Below are 18,427 nucleotides of genomic sequence, written 5' to 3' on the forward strand. Positions count from 1 at the left end.
ACTCAGCCCTGCACACATACTCGGTTTCCTCCAAACCGATGGCCTCCATTGGCTGCTGGCGTCTCTGTTTCCAGCCTGCCATGCTCTCTTGATGAGCCTTTTGTTGAGCTGCAAAGCTCTGCTGAAAATCCGCATTTGCCTGCTGTTGAGCTGCATTTGCTTGCTGTTGAGCTGCATTTGATATAATCAGATGTTTCAACATCTCCTCCATTTTGAGCTTACTTTTCATCTGAGCACACTGCGTCTCCATAGCAGTTTCATCAGTGTTGCTAGGGACAACAACCTTCCTCTTTAGTAGACTCTCTTTAGGCATGGATGGGGCTGGTTCAGACGGCAACATCCCCTCCATCCATAGAATCCGGTCTCTCATTTCATCTATCTTTGCATTTTTCAGGCGTTTGGACCGCCCCATCTTCAATAACTCCACAAACAAATTTTTCACAGTCCAGCAAACAATTTTCAGACCACTGTCTCTTCAACACATGTAGTTTTTCTCTCTCTTGCAGGATCTCTTTTCCTGCATACACAGTTTGTGCAGTCACTTGCACCAGACACAACAAAGTTCATCAAATAATTTTGAGACCGCTGTCTCTTTAAAACACTTTTTTTTTTTTTTCTGTCAGGATCTTCTCTCCTGCACACATAGATTGTGCAATCTCATGCACCAGACACAACAAAGTTCATCAAATAATTTTGAGACCGCTGTCTCTTTAAAACACTTTTTTTTTTTTCTGTCAGGATCTTCTCTCCTGCACACATAGATTGTGCAATCTCATGCACCAGATAAAGTTCATCAAACATTTGCACTCCATTGCAGGGATCTCTGCTTATGCCCACTGCATACCTCCACCATATGTGAGGGATTAGCTCGGTGGCGGGTGTGGATGACCCCTTGGGGGGTGTTTTTTCCCAGAGAGGTAGCCGACAAGTGCTTGCAAACAAACAGTGTGGTTTATTAAATGGTGTTTTCTTCACCAGGCTGTATGCAGCAAAACATCCAAAATAAAATAAAACAGAAAATAAATCCTTGCCTCTGTGGGCGGCTACCTTCTCACAACTGGAACCTGCCTAAGTGTCTGTCTCCAACCTACCGTCGGGCAGACTTCCTTGTCCTACAGTGGACACTCAATAGTCCTTTTATAATAGTTTCACAGGGCAACACAGTCCTTTTGTTTCTTTCACACAGAAACACTTCGTCTTCTCACCTTTGAGACGTTTTCACCCTTGGTTACCGTCCCGGGCACACATCACTCCGGGGGGTCTTCTCCCAGGCCCACACATCCTGTCGGGAGGCACACGCTGACTGTCCTCCTGCTCCCAGCCCACATGGCTTCAGGACACAGCTTCTGGAGGCAGCAAACAACAGGAATTTCTCTGAACAAATTATAGAGCCTTAACTCCCTCATTCTGAACAGGTGAAGGCCTTTCAACTTCCTGCTGGCTAGCTCTGTAGCCAACACCCTAAATTAATTAATGGACTTTCTAAATCAGGTAGAAATGTATCTCCTTCCTGTGACTACATTCCCAGATTTAGCTGACTTCCTGTTACACAGTTTAGACCAATTTTGTATTCTGCTACATATTTGTTGTAAAAAAAAAAACAAACAAAAAGCGTATAATTGATTTGCACAAAGGTTTTAGCGTTTACAAACTATGGGATAGATTTTTTGACGATCAGCGATTTTTATCAGGACTGCGTCATTGCGGCGGACAAATCTGACACTAAGTAACACTTTTTGGGGACCAGTGACATTAATACAGTGATCAGTGCTAAATAATTTGCACTGTTCCTTGATAAATCACACTGGCAGGGAGGGGGTTAACACTAGGGGTTAAATGTTTTCCCTATATGTGCTTTCTAACTGTGTGGGGGATTGATTGAACTTAGCTGAATCACATGATCTTTCCCTGCCTCTCTGACAGGAGAGCCATCTTGCATTGTTTACATTCCAGACTGATCTCCTGTCAGTCTAGCCGAAGATCACAAGAGGCTGGCGGCGATCACGATCCCGTGGTTTGCCTCCCGCTGTGTGTAATCAGTGCCACTGAGACCACATGCACACAATCATGTAGATCTACGTGATTATGTGCAGCCGAGCCGACCTGCTGCAGTAAATCTGCGTTAGGCGGTCAGAAAATTGTTAAAGTGGACGAAATCCTTCACATATTACCCAGTGAAGTGAACAGCCTCAGATGATACACAGAGATGAGACAAATCTCCCTACATAAGTTTTACATGTTTATCTGCTATCATCAGCTTTCTATATTCTTTAGAAAGTGAACATTGTGTTAGAAATTTGACTTCCTCTTTCATCAGTGGGAGGGAAGTCTTGGCATACACTGTGTGACAGCTGATAGGAGGAAAGGCACCCCCCCCCCCCACATGGGCAGAGGAAAAAAAACTTGCAGAGTTGTGCTGTGAATAGATCAGCTCTATGCTAATCTATTTATAGCAACCTCCCTGACCTAAATTTGCAGCTGCTTTGATCTCCAGGGTCGGAGAACTTGTTAGAAGTTATCATGCTGATAACAGAGGAACGAAGCAGCAGAAAGACACAGGACTTAGGGCTTTGGAGAGAGAGATAAGTAAACACTACAGATATGTGCCCAGGTCAAATTTCATGAATTGGGTTTACATCCACTTTAAAGGAAACCTCCAGTTACAGGTGCCAGCATGAAGATTCAGCTTTCCTCAAGAGCACTCAAAGAGCTCAAAGGCCTAATGGTCTCAGATATGAAAATACTATCTTGCACTTAGAGGGTCTAAACTATGTTTAAATTTCCTTTAGCAACTAATCAGTGAAGCCATCCATCAAACTTAGTAACTAATAGTAAGGTGTGGGTGGGAGCTGGCCAGAGCTTGACCTTGGAGCCTTAATCAGTATTTACATAAGTAAGCTTTTTGGCTTTTGGGTTTTCAGGCTGCACTTATTAAAACACCCATACTTCATGTGGGTACCTTGTAGGTGCGCTGCTGTTGTACCAAGGTGGCAGTTTACAAACCTTAGTGCAACCAGAGGTACACTTTAATTACTACCATAAAAGCCTGTTTAATTTGACATTTGTTTGCTTCAAAGTAGATCAAGTGCAGGTTAAATGCTTTTGTCAATGCATTAGACCTGATCTCAGAAGTGTCCGAAATGGATGCCAAGCTGATGTCATAAACACAGGGCCTAACCCTGCTCACTCCTAGTTTCAAAATATTTTGCAAATATCATGCATGATTAATCTGGGCCAGGGAGGCTTGGTTCACACTGCCACAACTTGGGATCCGACTTGTAAAATCCCATGTTAGTCAATCTGAGCTGTCTTAATTAGCACCTGTACTACGTCAAAGGCAACTTCTATCCGAATTGTGCCCATAGACTTTAATGGACGTTGCCGCCAAGTGGGATCCTCATCTTTATTGATGTTATTTGGATCTGACATTACAGGAAGATTACCCAGGGATTCCCTGAAAGTCGCATGAAGTCACGTCAAAGTAGTACTCATGTTGCCAGGAAGCTGGACCAAAAACTGAGCCTTAAAGTGGTTGTAAAGTCACTGAGGACATCTACTGGTATCATCTATGTTAAAGCAAGCTATACAGTGCATTTGTATTATTAAAATTATGACGCTAAATACCTTATGTCACACAGTGCCGTTGTGCAGTTATGTGACCTCCTGCTACTCTCCTTTCCCAATCTAGGAAAGTGAGGGGCTGAGATTCATCTCTGCCGTCAGGTCACATGACTGCACAGTGGCACTATAAGAAGGTATTTAAGTTCATAATAATAATAAAAAACCCACACACTGTACTGTATAGCTTGTTATAACCTAGGGGATATCAGTAATTGTGCTCAGTGACTTTACAGCCGCATGGACTAGTGGCAGAAGGGGATTGGCACACGCACACACGGAACTGAGAGGCAGGAGGGAGAGACTCTGAACACAGAGGGATGATGGAGGCATGTAAACTTATAATGGTATCATAGATCAGCAGCCATGATTGCTGTGGTCAGCAAACCTAGAGGGACACCGGAACAGGCAGAATCACCAGGTATTTTACAGCATGGAATGGGACAAATTACACAGCAGAAGCACTATGTGAATTAATGTGCTTTAATGGAACATGATCATTTTTTTGGGGGTGGGGGGGGGGGGTTACGACCACTTTAGGTGCACCTTTTCTCTGAAAAGTTTTTTTTTATTTGTTGCTCAGGCATCTTTGCATCCTATTAAATCAAAGACTATTCGTACTCTGAAAATCTAATGAGCAGTTTTCAATCAAGTATCCAACACTGTGACAAATCTTTTTTCAAACTGCTGTTCAAGTTAATGTTTGGTATCAAAATACTATGCTGTTTGTCTGATGCATCATCAGCAAAGGCCAAGTTATTGGTAAAAAACCATGTGAAATCCCCATCAGCCACTTTCACTCAGTTTACAAGCTTTCATAGTTGCTGAGGGCAAGCCAAAATAAACAGCTGGCTGAGCCAAGGTGCTTTAGTGGTGACGAGATCCTTTAAAAATCTCTGCTTTAGTTTGTCTGGGAAGTAATAAAGCTAGTCTAAAAGGAATCATGGCATTTGTGCACAACTGTTTTTTCATAAAATACAGTATGTTTAACTCATTACAAGTAGAAATTCTCTGCAGCAGACCAATCTCTCCACACACATTTAATTGGGAAAAAAATAAATTTGGCTTTTAGAAGAGTCGACAAAAAAAAAATATCAGTAACTATATAAAATGTTACATATTAAGACCCAGTTCATACTGGGGCGACTGGTCACGGTGGGTTGCCTGCCATAGATTAGCACAGGACCCGTTCTAATAGGAGCGACACAAGTCATTCCGACTTAGAAAAAGGGTCCTGTACTACTTTGGGGCGACCTGGAGCGACCTGCATTGACTTCACTGATATGAAGTCCGTGCATGTCGCTCCGAGGTCGCGCTGCGCGCTGTGCACCGCGACTTCACAGGTCGCCCCGGCAAGTCGGGTCACCCCTATGTGAACCGGCTCGGTCTACATTTTTGTTTTTATTTGCCAAATTATGCATTAAACAAGTGTGGTTTCTCAAAAAAAAAAAAAATAAATCCTGCACCTAGCTCCTGGGGTAGGATAGAAGAAGCATGTTAGGGTTGCCATAAACTGAAAAAAAAAAAAAATACTCCAAACTTAGGCCTACAAGAATTTTTGAAAAAAAAAACATCTCTGTCAGCAGTCATGTCCATAAATCTTCTAAATGGAAAAGAGAGGGGGCAAAGTATTAACGGTATACATTGTTGCCAACAACAAATATGAAGGGTCCCTGGCACTCACATGGTTTATTTGAGGAAGGGCAGATATTTCTTAACCTAAAAAAAAGTCTGAAACAATCTTTAACAGGTTTAAATTCAGCAAGTAAGACCAGTCATAATAACCTCAAAGTATGAAAGTGAAACGTTTGCAATCGGACCATCACTACGTCAGGCTGTTGGAGACATCAAAGAAAAAAACTTTGTCAGCAATACTCTGAAGCACAAATTAAAACTCAAGGGACTTTATAAAATACTGGAATTCTGGGCATGATAAACCCTGCCCCATTTTCCCTTGCAGTATTGCAGCTGGAACAGACTGATGTGCCTGCCCAGAAGAGGTAGAACTGATTATTCATACACGAGTCAAATTGGGATCCAGTGCAATGCATAAACATGCTACCAAATCTGGAAAGATAGAAGCATCAGAGGAAGGTTTCTCCTAACAGTAGGATGCATCCCTTGTGTTCATGCCTCTGCTGACTGCAAGTTATTGTCCTTTGCACAGATTTTTGTGCTTTTAATTTTGGCTACATTTAGACTTTGCCTTTTTATTCATCAATAGTTGTATCTTTAAATGCTGTAAATGTTAATATCTGAATTTTCCTTGATATCCGTCTCATGTACAATAGAACCAAGCCTGGTAAGGAAAGACTACTCCAGTGTGCTTCTACTTCTATACTTTTCAATCTGCAAGGTTGTGAGTGTGCAAAATGGGGCTTCTGCAGAAGTTGAGGACCTGGCTGTTCTGCCTGGCATGGGGATAGACCTGGATAATTAGATTGGCTGAACATAATTATAAATCCTTCCAAATTTCAAGTTTCCAGATATATTTTTCTTTCCTAGAGTTCAGGTCCAGGACTTCTGCTGCTGAGTTTATGCAGAATACAAGCCCTTTTAAAAATTCTACCTTTCTTTTTAAGTGAGAGGTCCCTACTCACACCCCATCAAAACAGGAAGAAAATGACTGGGCTGCACTGCACCTTGACTACTGGCCAACTGCATACAAATGAAGAGTTGGAAAATGCAGGGTAACTCCTGCCAGCCTGCAGCTTTAAAAGTGGGAGTAAACTCCCTTGGCTGATTTTTACCTATAGATAAGCCTGTAATAAGGCTTACCTATAGGTACAGTAAATATCTCCTAACCTTGCACTGTTTGGGGAAAAATATATATATTTTTTAACTCGTTTTATTGAAGGAGCAACATAGTAGTCACGTACAACATTATGCTCAACGTGAGCGCAAAAAGGCACAATACATGTAAAATTGTCTTGAGATACAGTAAAAAAAAAAAAAAAAAAAAAAAAAAGACATATATAGTTTGTCTTACCAATCATTCTACTGGATGCAATTTCTGCTAGTCATTTTGGGTACTTGCGAGAAAACAAAATAACCGAGAGATTTCTCTAAATATAAACCAGTAGACTTCCAAGCTCCTTTTAATAACAGTTGATGGTAAGTGGAGAGGCACACCATTTATCCCAGATTTTATTATTATATTTCCCGGAGCAACCCCTATGTTCGTATACAATTTTTTCCATACGGTAGGATATTATTATCTATCTGTAACCAGGTTGCAACGAAGGGTGGAGCCGGCTGAATCCATTTGATTGCTATAGCTTTCCGTGCCAAGAATAAAGTCTCCCTCAACATGGTTCTATCATATCTCTGCCACTGTTCCTCATCTAGAATCCTAAGAAGGCATACACATGGAGTCTTTGGTATCGGCATCGAGAGAACAGTGGAGAGCAAGTTAATTACCCTATCCCAATATCTAGCAATCACAGGGCACAGCCATATAACATGTGTGAAGTCGGCTCGTGCACAATCACATCTAGTGCAGCTGGGGGTAGCTATACGATTCATAGCATGTAGCCTAGTCAGAGCCAAATATGTCTGATGTAGCATGTATAGTTGTACCAATTTATTATTAACAGCCGGGGAGACCTGTAGGTGTGAGGAGCATGCCGCTTCCCACTCCTCCTCAGACAGATCCGAGATGAGTTGCCTCCATCTAGAGAAAACTAGCAATGAATTGGGTTTGGTTGATGGTGGGTGCCAGTAAGTGCGAGTATATTTTGACTATAAGACCCTTGGACCTCAATATTCCTATTAGTGGATAGTTGGAGTAAGTAACATTGCTTACTCTGAACTGTGCCTGTAGAGCATGTCTAAATTGGATATACTTGTACAGTGTACTAGCAGGGAGATTTTATTTCCTTTGCAATTCAGTCTAAGGTAGTATAGTGTTATTACAATATATTTCTCTAATATATACAATATTCTTTGCTGCCAGAAGGCACTATTAGGACTGGCATGTGCAAAGTTATATAGAGGCATTTAGGTAGGAGAATCATTTGAATTAAATTTATTCTACCTACTACCAACAGTTTAGCCCATACTTGCAGTTTGGTCTTACTAGTGTTCAGTAGAGGTTCTAAATTCAGCTTTATGGCGTCAGAGGCTTAAAGTGTCATGAATATCTCCAAGTATTTGAATGACATCACCATTTTAGAAGGTACAGCCGTTCCATCCCAGGAGAAGTCCTGGGGATGTAAGGGTATTAAGGCAAATTTCTGCCAGTTAATTTTAAGACCAGAGTCAGTGCCATATTGTTCTATGATTTGCATAGCGGCCTCTAGGGAATTTGGGGCATCCTGCAGGTGAAGGATAAGATCATCAGCATAGAGACCTATGGTGTCTGATCTATCCCCAATGATATGCCTGTGAGAAGAGAGGACTGCCGATGTCCAATGTCTCTATTGCCACCGCAAACAAAAGCATGGAGAGTGGGCAGCCCTGACGAGTTCCTCTATGAAGTGGAAGAGATGTGGATAGCAACCCATTGATTAAAAGTTGGGAGGTGGGGTTTTTGTATAATATGGAAATCCATTTCTGAAACTTTTCTCTGAACCCAAAATGAACGAAGCGCCACTAAACAAAAAAAAAAAAAAAAAGTCGATCTAAGGAAGCCAATACACTCGACTTTGGGAAGAATTTCTGTAGCTGAATGATCAATTGTGCTCTTTCTGAATTTTTATAGATGTGAACTTCCTGGGCATAAATCCTGTCTAATCCAGATGAATACTATACTCTGAGTCCGCCGACAGTCGCCGCCCACTCATACAATCTTCACCAATGGGTATTGACCTCTTATCCATAGGAGCAAGCTAGGCATAAGACTTGTTAAAAACAAAGCATTTACATAGACCCCCCTGCAATCAGCCATCCCAACTCAGTTTGGTAGCAAGCAGTTAGAGTCCAAGAACCCCAAAAAGAGGGGCGGGGCGGCGACTGTCGGAGGACTCAGAGAAAGGAATTTTACGGTAAGATTTTACAAAAATTCAGTTTTCTCTTACGTCCTCCAACAGTCGCAGCCCACTCATACAGTCTTCACCAATGGGATGTCCCAAAGCAGTGTAGACATGAGGGGTGGGAAACGCAACCGTCAGAAAGGCAACGCAGTACCCACAACAGAGAAAGGAACCTTACATGAAAAGAAAGGTGACCCTCTGGGTAACAAAAAGCTCAAAAGGAGCAAACAACCCAGGAAAGCAAATAACCAAGGGGATAAACAACCCCAACAGCCAGGGACCCGCAATAAAACCAGGGTCCCCTTACGGTACTGCCACACAGAGAACCTTGTGGCCAAAGGAGGCATCAGCTGATGCCAGAACATCAATTTTGTAGAATTTAGAAAAAGTGTGCACTGACGACCAAGTCGCAGCCTTACACACCTGGGCCACCAACGCCTGATGCCGGAAGGCCCAGGACGCACTCACCGCTCTGGTAGAGTGCGCCTTGACAGGGAGACAGGGAAGGGTGGTACCCGTTCCTTCAACAAATAAGCCTGTACAATTGTCTGTCTGATCCATTTTGAAATGGTCGCCGCAGACGCAGCCATACCCTTCCGAGGTCCCTCAGGAAGGACAAAGAGAGAATCCGATTTCCGAAAGGATTCAGTCGAAGACAGGTAAACCCTGATCGCCCTGACAACATCCAAGGAATGCAAAGCAACCTCCTTAGGATGCTTCGGATTTGCAGAGCGAAGGCAAAACAATGTCCTCACTAAGGTGAAACCACCTTTGGAAGAAAGGACGGATTAGGTCGCAAGACCACCTTATCCCTATGAACCACCAGGTAAGGGGAGCGGCAAGACAAGGCCGCTAACTCCGACACTCTGCGAGCAGAAGTGATCGCCACAAGAAAGGCAACCTTTTTAGACAGCAGGGTTAACGAGATTTCCCTGATGTTTTCAAACGGGGAACGTTGTAACACGGACAGAACCAAGTTCAAGTCCCATGAAGGTAAGGGCTCCCTTCGAGGAGGGGCCAAGTGACGCACACCTTGAATGAAGGTGCGAATCAAAGAATAGACACCACGGGGCGCTGGAAAAGGACAGCCAGTGCAGATACCTGGCCCTTAATCGTGGCCAAAGCCAACACTCTCGCCACCGAGTATGAACGAGGAGAGAAGCCCCTGGACTCACACCAGGCAAAATAAGCTTTCCATGTATGGTAATAAATCTTACCAGACGAGGCTTTCCTAGCCTTGATTAAGGTAGGAATGACCTCTGAGGAGAGACCCCTGTCTCTCAGGACCTGGCTTTCAACAGCCATGCCGTTAAAGCCAGCGACTGTAAAGCAGGATGGAAGATCGGTCCCTGAGACCGTAGACATTCTCGCATTGGTAGCCGCAATGTTGGCTCGACGGCCAGGTGAACGATGTCCGCGTAGCAGGATCGGCGTGGCCAGTCCGGCGCCACCAGAATCACTAATGTTGGTTCCGAGGCCAACCTGCAAAGGAACCTGGAGAACAACTGAATCGGAGGAAAGGCATATCAGATGATACTGATGCCAAGGCACCACCAGCGCATCCGAGACGTCTGCCAGAGGATTGCGCGTTCTTGCCACGAACCTTTCCACCTTGTGGTTTAGACGAGACGCCAACAGATCCACATCCGGGGATCCCCATTTCGCACACAGCATTTGAAATGCCTCCGGGTGCAGGGACCATTCCCCCTGGTCCAGGGTCTGGCCGCTCAGATAATCGGCCTGCCAATTCTCTACACCCGGAATGTGAACTGCCGATATTGCCGGGACATGAGTCTCAGCCCAAGACAGAATACTGGTCACTTCCTGGGCCGCCCGGCACTCCTGGTGCCCCCTTGGTGATTGATGTAAGCCACCGCAGTGGCATTGTCCGTCTGCACCCGTACAGGGTGGCCCTGAAGACGATCCGACCAATGGAGCAGGCACAGCCTGATCGCTCTCAATTCCAATATGTTTATGGGGAGTGAGGATTCCTTCACCGACCAAGTGCCCTGGGCAGACAGGTTGCCCAGGACTCCACCCCAGCCCGACAGGCTGGCATCCGTGGTAAGTACTGTCCACAGTAACGGCCGGAAGGATTTTCCGTCCGCCACAGCCGGGGACTGAAGCCACCACAGAAGATCCATTCTGGTTTGGTGACTCAGAGACACTCTCAGGTCCAAGGACTGAGGGAGCTTGTCCCATCTGGCCAGGATCTCCGCTTGGAGAGACCTCGTGTAAAACTGTGTAAACGGTATCGCCTCGAAGGCTGACACCATCAACCCCAGGGATTGCATATAGGTCCTGAGTGACTATGATTTGTTTTCCCTGAGGGCCTGACCTCGTTCTGTAGGGTCCGGAGCTTGTCCTCCGGCAGGAACACCTTCGCTTGAGCAGAGTCCAGAACCATTTCCAAATATGGGAGACGAACCGAAGGAGACAAGGTCGACTTCTGCACCTTGATGGTCCATCCGAACTCCTGAAGCGTCTGAACTGTAGTGGACAGATCGCGCAGCAGGCTCTGGCTGGCACTCGATCTTAACAAGAGATCGTCCAGATATCCCAAGATCGTGATGCCCTGTGCCCGTAACAGGCCCAGAACGGGAGCCAGCACTTTGGTAAACACCCTTGGAGCCGAAGCGAGACCGAAAGGTAACGCCACAAACTGATAATGTTCCTCCGCGATAGCGAATCGGAGGTACCTCTGATGCCCCTCGAAAATGGGGATGTGTAGATACGCATCCTTCAGGTCGATAGAGGCCAGGAATTCGCCAGGACTCAGGGAGGCTACCACCGAGCGAAGCGATTCCATGCGGAACTTCCGAACGCGTACAAAGCAGTTCAGAGCTTTTAAGTCCAGAATAGGATGCATCTTGCCCTCCTTTCTGGGCACAGTGAACAGATTTAAGTAAAACCCCCGAAACCTGTCCCGATGAGGCACCGGGACGATCACCCCCTGGACGAAGAGATCTTGCACCGCCTGATGCAGGTCCTGTAACCACCCTGGGGTCAAATGAAGATTTGAGGGAAAGAATCTGTCCGCCGGCCGCGAAAGGAATTCGATCTTGTAACCCGATCTAATGATTTCCTGAACGCACCTGTCCGGAATTCGGAGCAGCCAAGGTTGGAGGAAACCGCACCAACGATTGAGGGCGCCCCATCAGGCAGAGGCGGACTGGGCCGCCGCACCAGTTTGGCTGGATTTAGGTTTTCCCGCCCAGGGCTTTCTCTGGCCACCCTGGCCGTTGAAGGGTTTCCCCTTGTTTTGTGCCTTGAAGGCATGAAAGGACCCCTGATTTGGTTTAAAGGAGGGGCCCCGCTTACCACGGAAAAACTTGCCCTTAGGATTCTGGGGCAGCAGAGTGCTCTTGCCCTCAGTGACCCCTTTTACCAATTCATCCAGGGATTCCCCAAACAGGCGAGACCCCGCATAGGGGATGTCAGCCACCATTTTCCTTGAAGTCTGGTCAGCCGACCAGCTTTTCAACCATATCAGGCGACGGTTAATCACCGCGACACTGGACAGGCGCGCAGCTAATGGGGCCTCATTGAAGGCCGCATCGCACAAATACATGACTCCTTGATAGATCTGGTCCACCATCGCCACAGTAGTAGGGGGGAGCAGAATCAGCCACGAGGGTGCGTCTTAGCACCTTGGTCCAATCCGCCACAGCCTGAGCCGCCATGACAGAAGTGAAAATAGGCTTTAGCAGGGAACCCGCCACCAGGTAGGCATGGCGGGCAAGGGATTCCATCCTCCTATCCGTAGGATCCCTAAACAACAGAGAATCTTCGGTGGGTACCAGAGTGGCCTTGTTTAATCTGGCCACAGTGTGTTCCACCTGAGGGGGCCACACACCAGCGCGAATCCGTAGGAGACGCAAAGGGATAAAGGAGTTGAAACCTCTTAGGCACCACAAAGGTGCGTTTTAAATGACGCCATTGATCATTCACAGTAGCGAAACTCAGTGGGGCAAGGGAACACCTGCGCCACCTTGCGGGTCCTGTGTGTACCAAAAGAGGACACAATGCCCGGAGGATTGGGCTCATCCTCTAAATATAGTGTTTCCTTCATGGCAAGAATTAGCGCATCCATAGCTGCGCGGTCCTCGGCCATCCAAGGGGGGGAATCATCCACCCCTGCAACCTCCCCCTCCGACAGAGAAGAGCGAGACCCTTCAAGGGGCACGCCACCTACGGCAACCATATCAGATTCAGAATCAGAAGACAAGGAAAAACTAGGCCTTTTTCTGTCAGCACGTTCAGTCATCAGAATATCCACTTTTGACACCAAAGTCGCCACTGCAGCAGACAAAGTAGACAGAGCAGAAGATTCAGAGGTACCCGAAGGCTGTGGGAAATTTGCTGTCCTGAGATTCCATAGCAAAAAAGTTTTTTTTTTTTTAAAGGTACTGGCCCTTTAAACGCGCCGCAGACCCCCGCAGCACACCGCTACAAGACTGTGACAAATAGACCCCTGAGCAGGATAAACTGATAGCCAGAAGTATTTGCACACAAAAAAAGGACAGCAGACAGACCCCCCACAAGTGTTACCACCGCAGTCGATCTCTTCTGAGCCGAAGGAGGAAGTGATGTCACCGCAAGAGACTGAACTGAGACTGCAGGCCAAGGAAAAATGGTTGCCTATAGAAAGTAATGGAAGGCTTCGGGAAAATGGTCGCCGACATGTGCTCGGAACGAACGTTTTGCCACACACAAGATGGCGCCAAAACACACCACATACAATGCTGTATAAGCGCCCACAGTGAAGCCAGACATGCTGCCCACACCTAAAATGGTGGACCGGCGGTATTTAACCCCGCAGCGCTCGCCACACGTGTCTGTACCTCCAAAAATCACCCTAAAGTGACACAGGAGAGGGACCCCCACAAACCCACACAGCGCACAGGCTGTGAGAAAACCCCCCCCCCCCCGTAGGGACCAGAATCAGGGAGCCCAAAAACGCACAGGGGATAACACAGACACACAGGACTGCCAGCCCCAGACAGAGGCCCCACACAGAATGTACTTGCCTGTACCCGATGGCGTGGGGTGCCTCTCATCGACGGGAAACCGCCCACCCTCCGTTGGCAGGGGTGCCGTCAGCCAAAAACGCAGGACGCTAACAGTGCACGGAGAACCATGGGGAGACATCCAGGTGAGGTAGCCACCTTGCAGGCTTGCATCCCTGAGGACAAGGATGGGTCGTTAGCGAGGCCAGGGCGAACACATAGCCTGCTAAATGCTCGATGGCGGGCTGGGATTCCATCAGGCCCTCTGTCCTGGAAACCCAGGACAACCAGTCCAACAACCAGTCCGACTCCCAGCTCCGCAACGCCGTCATCATCTTGAAGAAGCGACTAACTAAAAAGCTGAGAAATAAACAGCTAGTAAACGAAGAAAAAAACACATTCCCTGAAATAAAATCATAAAGAAAAAAGAAGAAGGCTGAGACTAGCCCCAGCACAGGGAGAGCCTCACTCCTAACTAGGCAGAAGACAAACTGAGTTGGGATGGCTGATTGCAGGGGGGTATTGGACCAGTGGGACAGCCCCCATAGGTGTGTCTACGTAAATGCTTTGTTTTTAACAAGTCTTATGCCTAGCTTGCTCCTATGGATAAGAGGTCAATACCCATTGGTGAAGACTGTATGAGTGGGCGGTGACTGTCAGAGGACGTAAGAGGGAAAAAAGCATTTAATCTTTCGGACAGAATTTTAATGAGTATTTTATAGTCTATATTGAGTAAAAAAAGGGCCTGTAGGAGGCACGATCTAATGGGTCTTTATCAGGTTTTTGGATCAATACCACTGTGGCCGCATACATAGACGGTGGCAGCTCCCCCTCTCAAAAGGCTCTAGCATATATCCTTGTCAAAATAGGTGCAATTATATCCAAGTATCTGCAGTAAACCTCCAATGGCAGGCCACCCGACCCAGAAACCTTCCCCGCCGCCATGAAGCGACTGCTTCTCTGACCTCGTCTTCAGTAATGTCTTTGTCTAGCATTGACACCTGATCAGAAAATTGGGGGAAGTGAACTTCAGAAAGATACATGGCTATCTCATCCTCACTGTACGTCAGGGTGGTGTGTGTTTGTGTTTGTGTATATATATATATATATATATATATATATATATATAAATATATAAAAAGGCATGAAAACGCCTCAAAATGTCTTCAGACGTTTGTGCAATATACCCGTACGAACTCAAAATTTTAGTGATCACAGAACTGTTAGCTTTCTGTTTGGCCATATGTGCCAACAGCTGGCTATATTGGTTGCCATATTCAAAGTATTTTTGTTGGGCACAAAAGGCTTTACGTTTGGCCTGCAATGACATACAAGATGAGTATTTAAGTGAGAGTTGTTCAGTGTACCCGGTTAGCAACTAAGGGTGATCTCAGGAAAGTTTCTTCTGCCTCTTGATATCTTTTAAGTAGTTCCTCTTCCTCTTGCCGGGAGGATATCTTGATGTAGGAAATTGGAGGTTGACCTAAGGGCTGGGTGTCCCAGAAGATCAAGTCCCTGCTAGTACCATGTGCATCCAGGAAGACCCCCCCCCCCCCCCCCCAATTGATCTGGAATCCTATCATTGAGCCCTATTAAGGACAACCAAAAGGGCTCCATCCTTCACCCAACCCAGTGGATCCCATACTTATGGTGACCAGTAGTGGCGAGTGATCCGAAACTTCTCTAGGGAGGTATCAAATATCATCCAGCTTAGTTAAGATTTTGTCATTCTCCAGAGCCAAATCTATACGAGATAAGGTCCCTCTGCTAGAGATGGACCATGAGAAAGCCCTGGTGTCAGGATTAGTGTTCCTCCAGAGATCCCTTCAGCCAAATTCTGCGATAAGCAACTAGAATGCTGTAGGGGTCTGCGGGCGGGACATCAATGGATCACCCTGTCGATCCAAAACTGGATCAAAAAGAAGATGCGACGTCTCCAAGACATAACACATATGCTTCTGGATATAATGCAGCAAATACCATGGCCTCTTTAATCACTTGTAGATTACCTGGGGGGAAATTATATATACACCAAAATGGCAAAAGGGCAGGGCATGGAATTGAGCTCTAATAAACATCTCCCCTGAGTATCAGTTTTAACCTGAATGCATTTCCATTGCACCACTGTGACCCCTCTAGAATATCTAGAAGATCATTGTATCCATGGCTTATTGATGTATTCTAGGTTTTCGGGCATTAAATGTGTCTCCTGCAAGCACATAAGGTGAGCATTGGTTCGTAATATGCTAGTGAATACCTGGGATCTCTTGTGAGGCATACCCAGACCCCGCACATACCATTAAATTATTTTACTAACCGCACACATTCTAGTTTCTCTAGATAATGGCTATTGGCTCCAAGGAGCCCCTCTTTGGGCGCAAGCACCCATGTGATTTAGGAAATATTTACTTGTGAAGCGCTGGTACATTACCAGTGCATGCACTCTGAAGGAACAGCATACTGTCCCATTCCTTCAGAGCCCTGTGCTGTGAACAGTGACTCCTACATCCAAAGGAACAGAGCCTGTGAACCCGGAAGGAAGACTTGATGAAGATGGAAGCCCTGTCTGCGGTGGCTTCCATTTAAGGTACATTTTACATAATGTGCTAGTATGCAATGCATACTAGCACATACCTTTTTTCTCTTTAAAGAGTTTACTGCCGCTTTAAAAAAAAGGGAAGGCAACAGGCCCATAAGTTGGAGAGTTCTAGTTAGATGTAAAAAACTAAAAAGTAATTACTACTGTTTAATAGGAAAGTGTTGCTCATGGTCTTGTGTAAAAAGGCCACTAATAAGGAAAAAAAAATAAAGTTGATTGTCTTAGCATCTGCTAGCATTACTTAATGACATCTTGTAATAAAATTCTGAAGTTACAATTTATTTAAAAAAAAGGGTGCGTATAAGAGCCTCAGCCCACATAAACACTAGCAGCGCTAAAGACAGCCTCTGACGAGGTTAAGGGTATATGGCAAAATAAAATCAGCCTATCAGAACAGTGAGTTGTTATAAAGCCATAAAGTTCATATGTCCATAATAATCTCAGGGTGAAGTCACACGAAAGATTGGGTGCATAGAAAAATCGTTGTGTAGTGAAAACACAAGACTTCTTTGCTGATCACTCTGCTACCACCATATCCTTCACCTCACCGCTGTGCTCCCCCCCTGAGAGTGAACACGTACCCTTAACGCTAGGGTGTAGCGCTTTATTCAACAGATAATCCTCCACTTCCGGATGGCGATCCCCTCAGGGTTCCACTCCAACTAGTAGGGATATGGACAGCACCTCCTCCTCTCCTCTCACATAAAGGGGGAACAATAAGGACCCATAGCGTAATATGTACGAACAAGGCTTTATTGAAAAGTTAAAATCACACTCACATGGAATCGGATGTAGTTAGGCACAACAACATATCCAAGGCACAGAACCCGGTCCTCCCGCTGCTAACGTTGTCCCCACTGAGCCGCACGGTACGGGTGATCCAGCCACCCGATCGCGATGTTGCCCGGACTCAATTGGCGTTATGGCTGGGGATCCTCTGGGATGTCCTTGGTGTAAACAGAATGGCCACGTGCTCACGCCCTGACGCGTTTCGTCGGCACTGGACTTCTACTGAGGGCGTGAGCACGCGGCCTCATCACCTCATCTTTATACCCTTATGGGGGGGGGGGGTGTGGTCCTCTACACAGGGCGGGGTCCTCCCCCACGTGGGCAGCCGGAAGTAAGTCCGCCGCCAATAAACACACCATCATCTGCGTTGGCGGCCGGAAGCTACTCCGCCGCTGATCTCCAGGTCCGTTTATCCGGACACTGGAGACACCGGATGTGATGTTTACGAGCTCCGCCCCTTCATATGTCCGCCTATCCGGACATCCGAGGGACCGGAAATGACGTCGCGCATCCCGCCCTGCCCTCGAGGCAGGAAACAGGAAGTGGAGCCAAAGGTCGTCATGTTATTGAGGCCGGAAGCCGGAAGTGGAGCTCGCAGCCACCACGTCCGACCTCTCTCATACACCGGAACAACGTCACCCCCCGCATGCATACGATGCGAACACCAAATGCATTAAGCCGCATCTAGGTCCCACCTCCGCCGCAACCACAGTACTCACTAAGGCTGGCTTCATGACCGTCCCTGCGGCCAGTGGGAACATCGCCAGTATACATACATTTCCTCATACAATCCCCAACGTTAGTTGTAATTGACACATGCTTATATGCATACATCTGATATATCATGACAGATACAAAACTAAACGGATATGGGTATAATAGACACATGCTTAAATTATACAGATCAGATATCCAAAAACAGATACGAAACTAGAAGAATAGTTATGTTCACTGATTCCCACTAAAAGCCTGCTATTGCCCAACAGGCTTTACCACTTGGGTGTTATGTATAAATCAGTGTAGAGACAGTATAAAAAACTAGTCCTAAAATTCCCTTAATTCATTGACACACCCCCCCCCCCCCCATAAGGGTATAAAGATGAGGTGATGAGGCCGCGTGCTCACGCCCTCAGTAGAAGTCCAGTGCCGACGAAACGCGTCAGGGCGTGAGCACGTGGCCATTCTGTTTACACCAAGGACATCCCAGAGGATCCCCAGCCATAACGCCAATTGAGTCCGGGCAACATCGCGATCGGGTGGCTGGATCACCCGTACCGTGCGGCTCAGTGGGGACAACGTTAGCAGCGGGAGGACCGGGTTCTGTGCCTTGGATATGTTGTTGTGCCTAACTACATCCGATTCCATGTGAGTGTGATTTTAACTTTTCAATAAAGCCTTGTTCGTACATATTACGCTATGGGTCCTTATTGTTCCCCCTT

Source organism: Pelophylax lessonae (assembly GCF_965119305.1).
Source record: "Pelophylax lessonae genome assembly, chromosome: 1".
Lineage (NCBI taxonomy): Eukaryota > Metazoa > Chordata > Amphibia > Anura > Ranidae > Pelophylax > Pelophylax lessonae.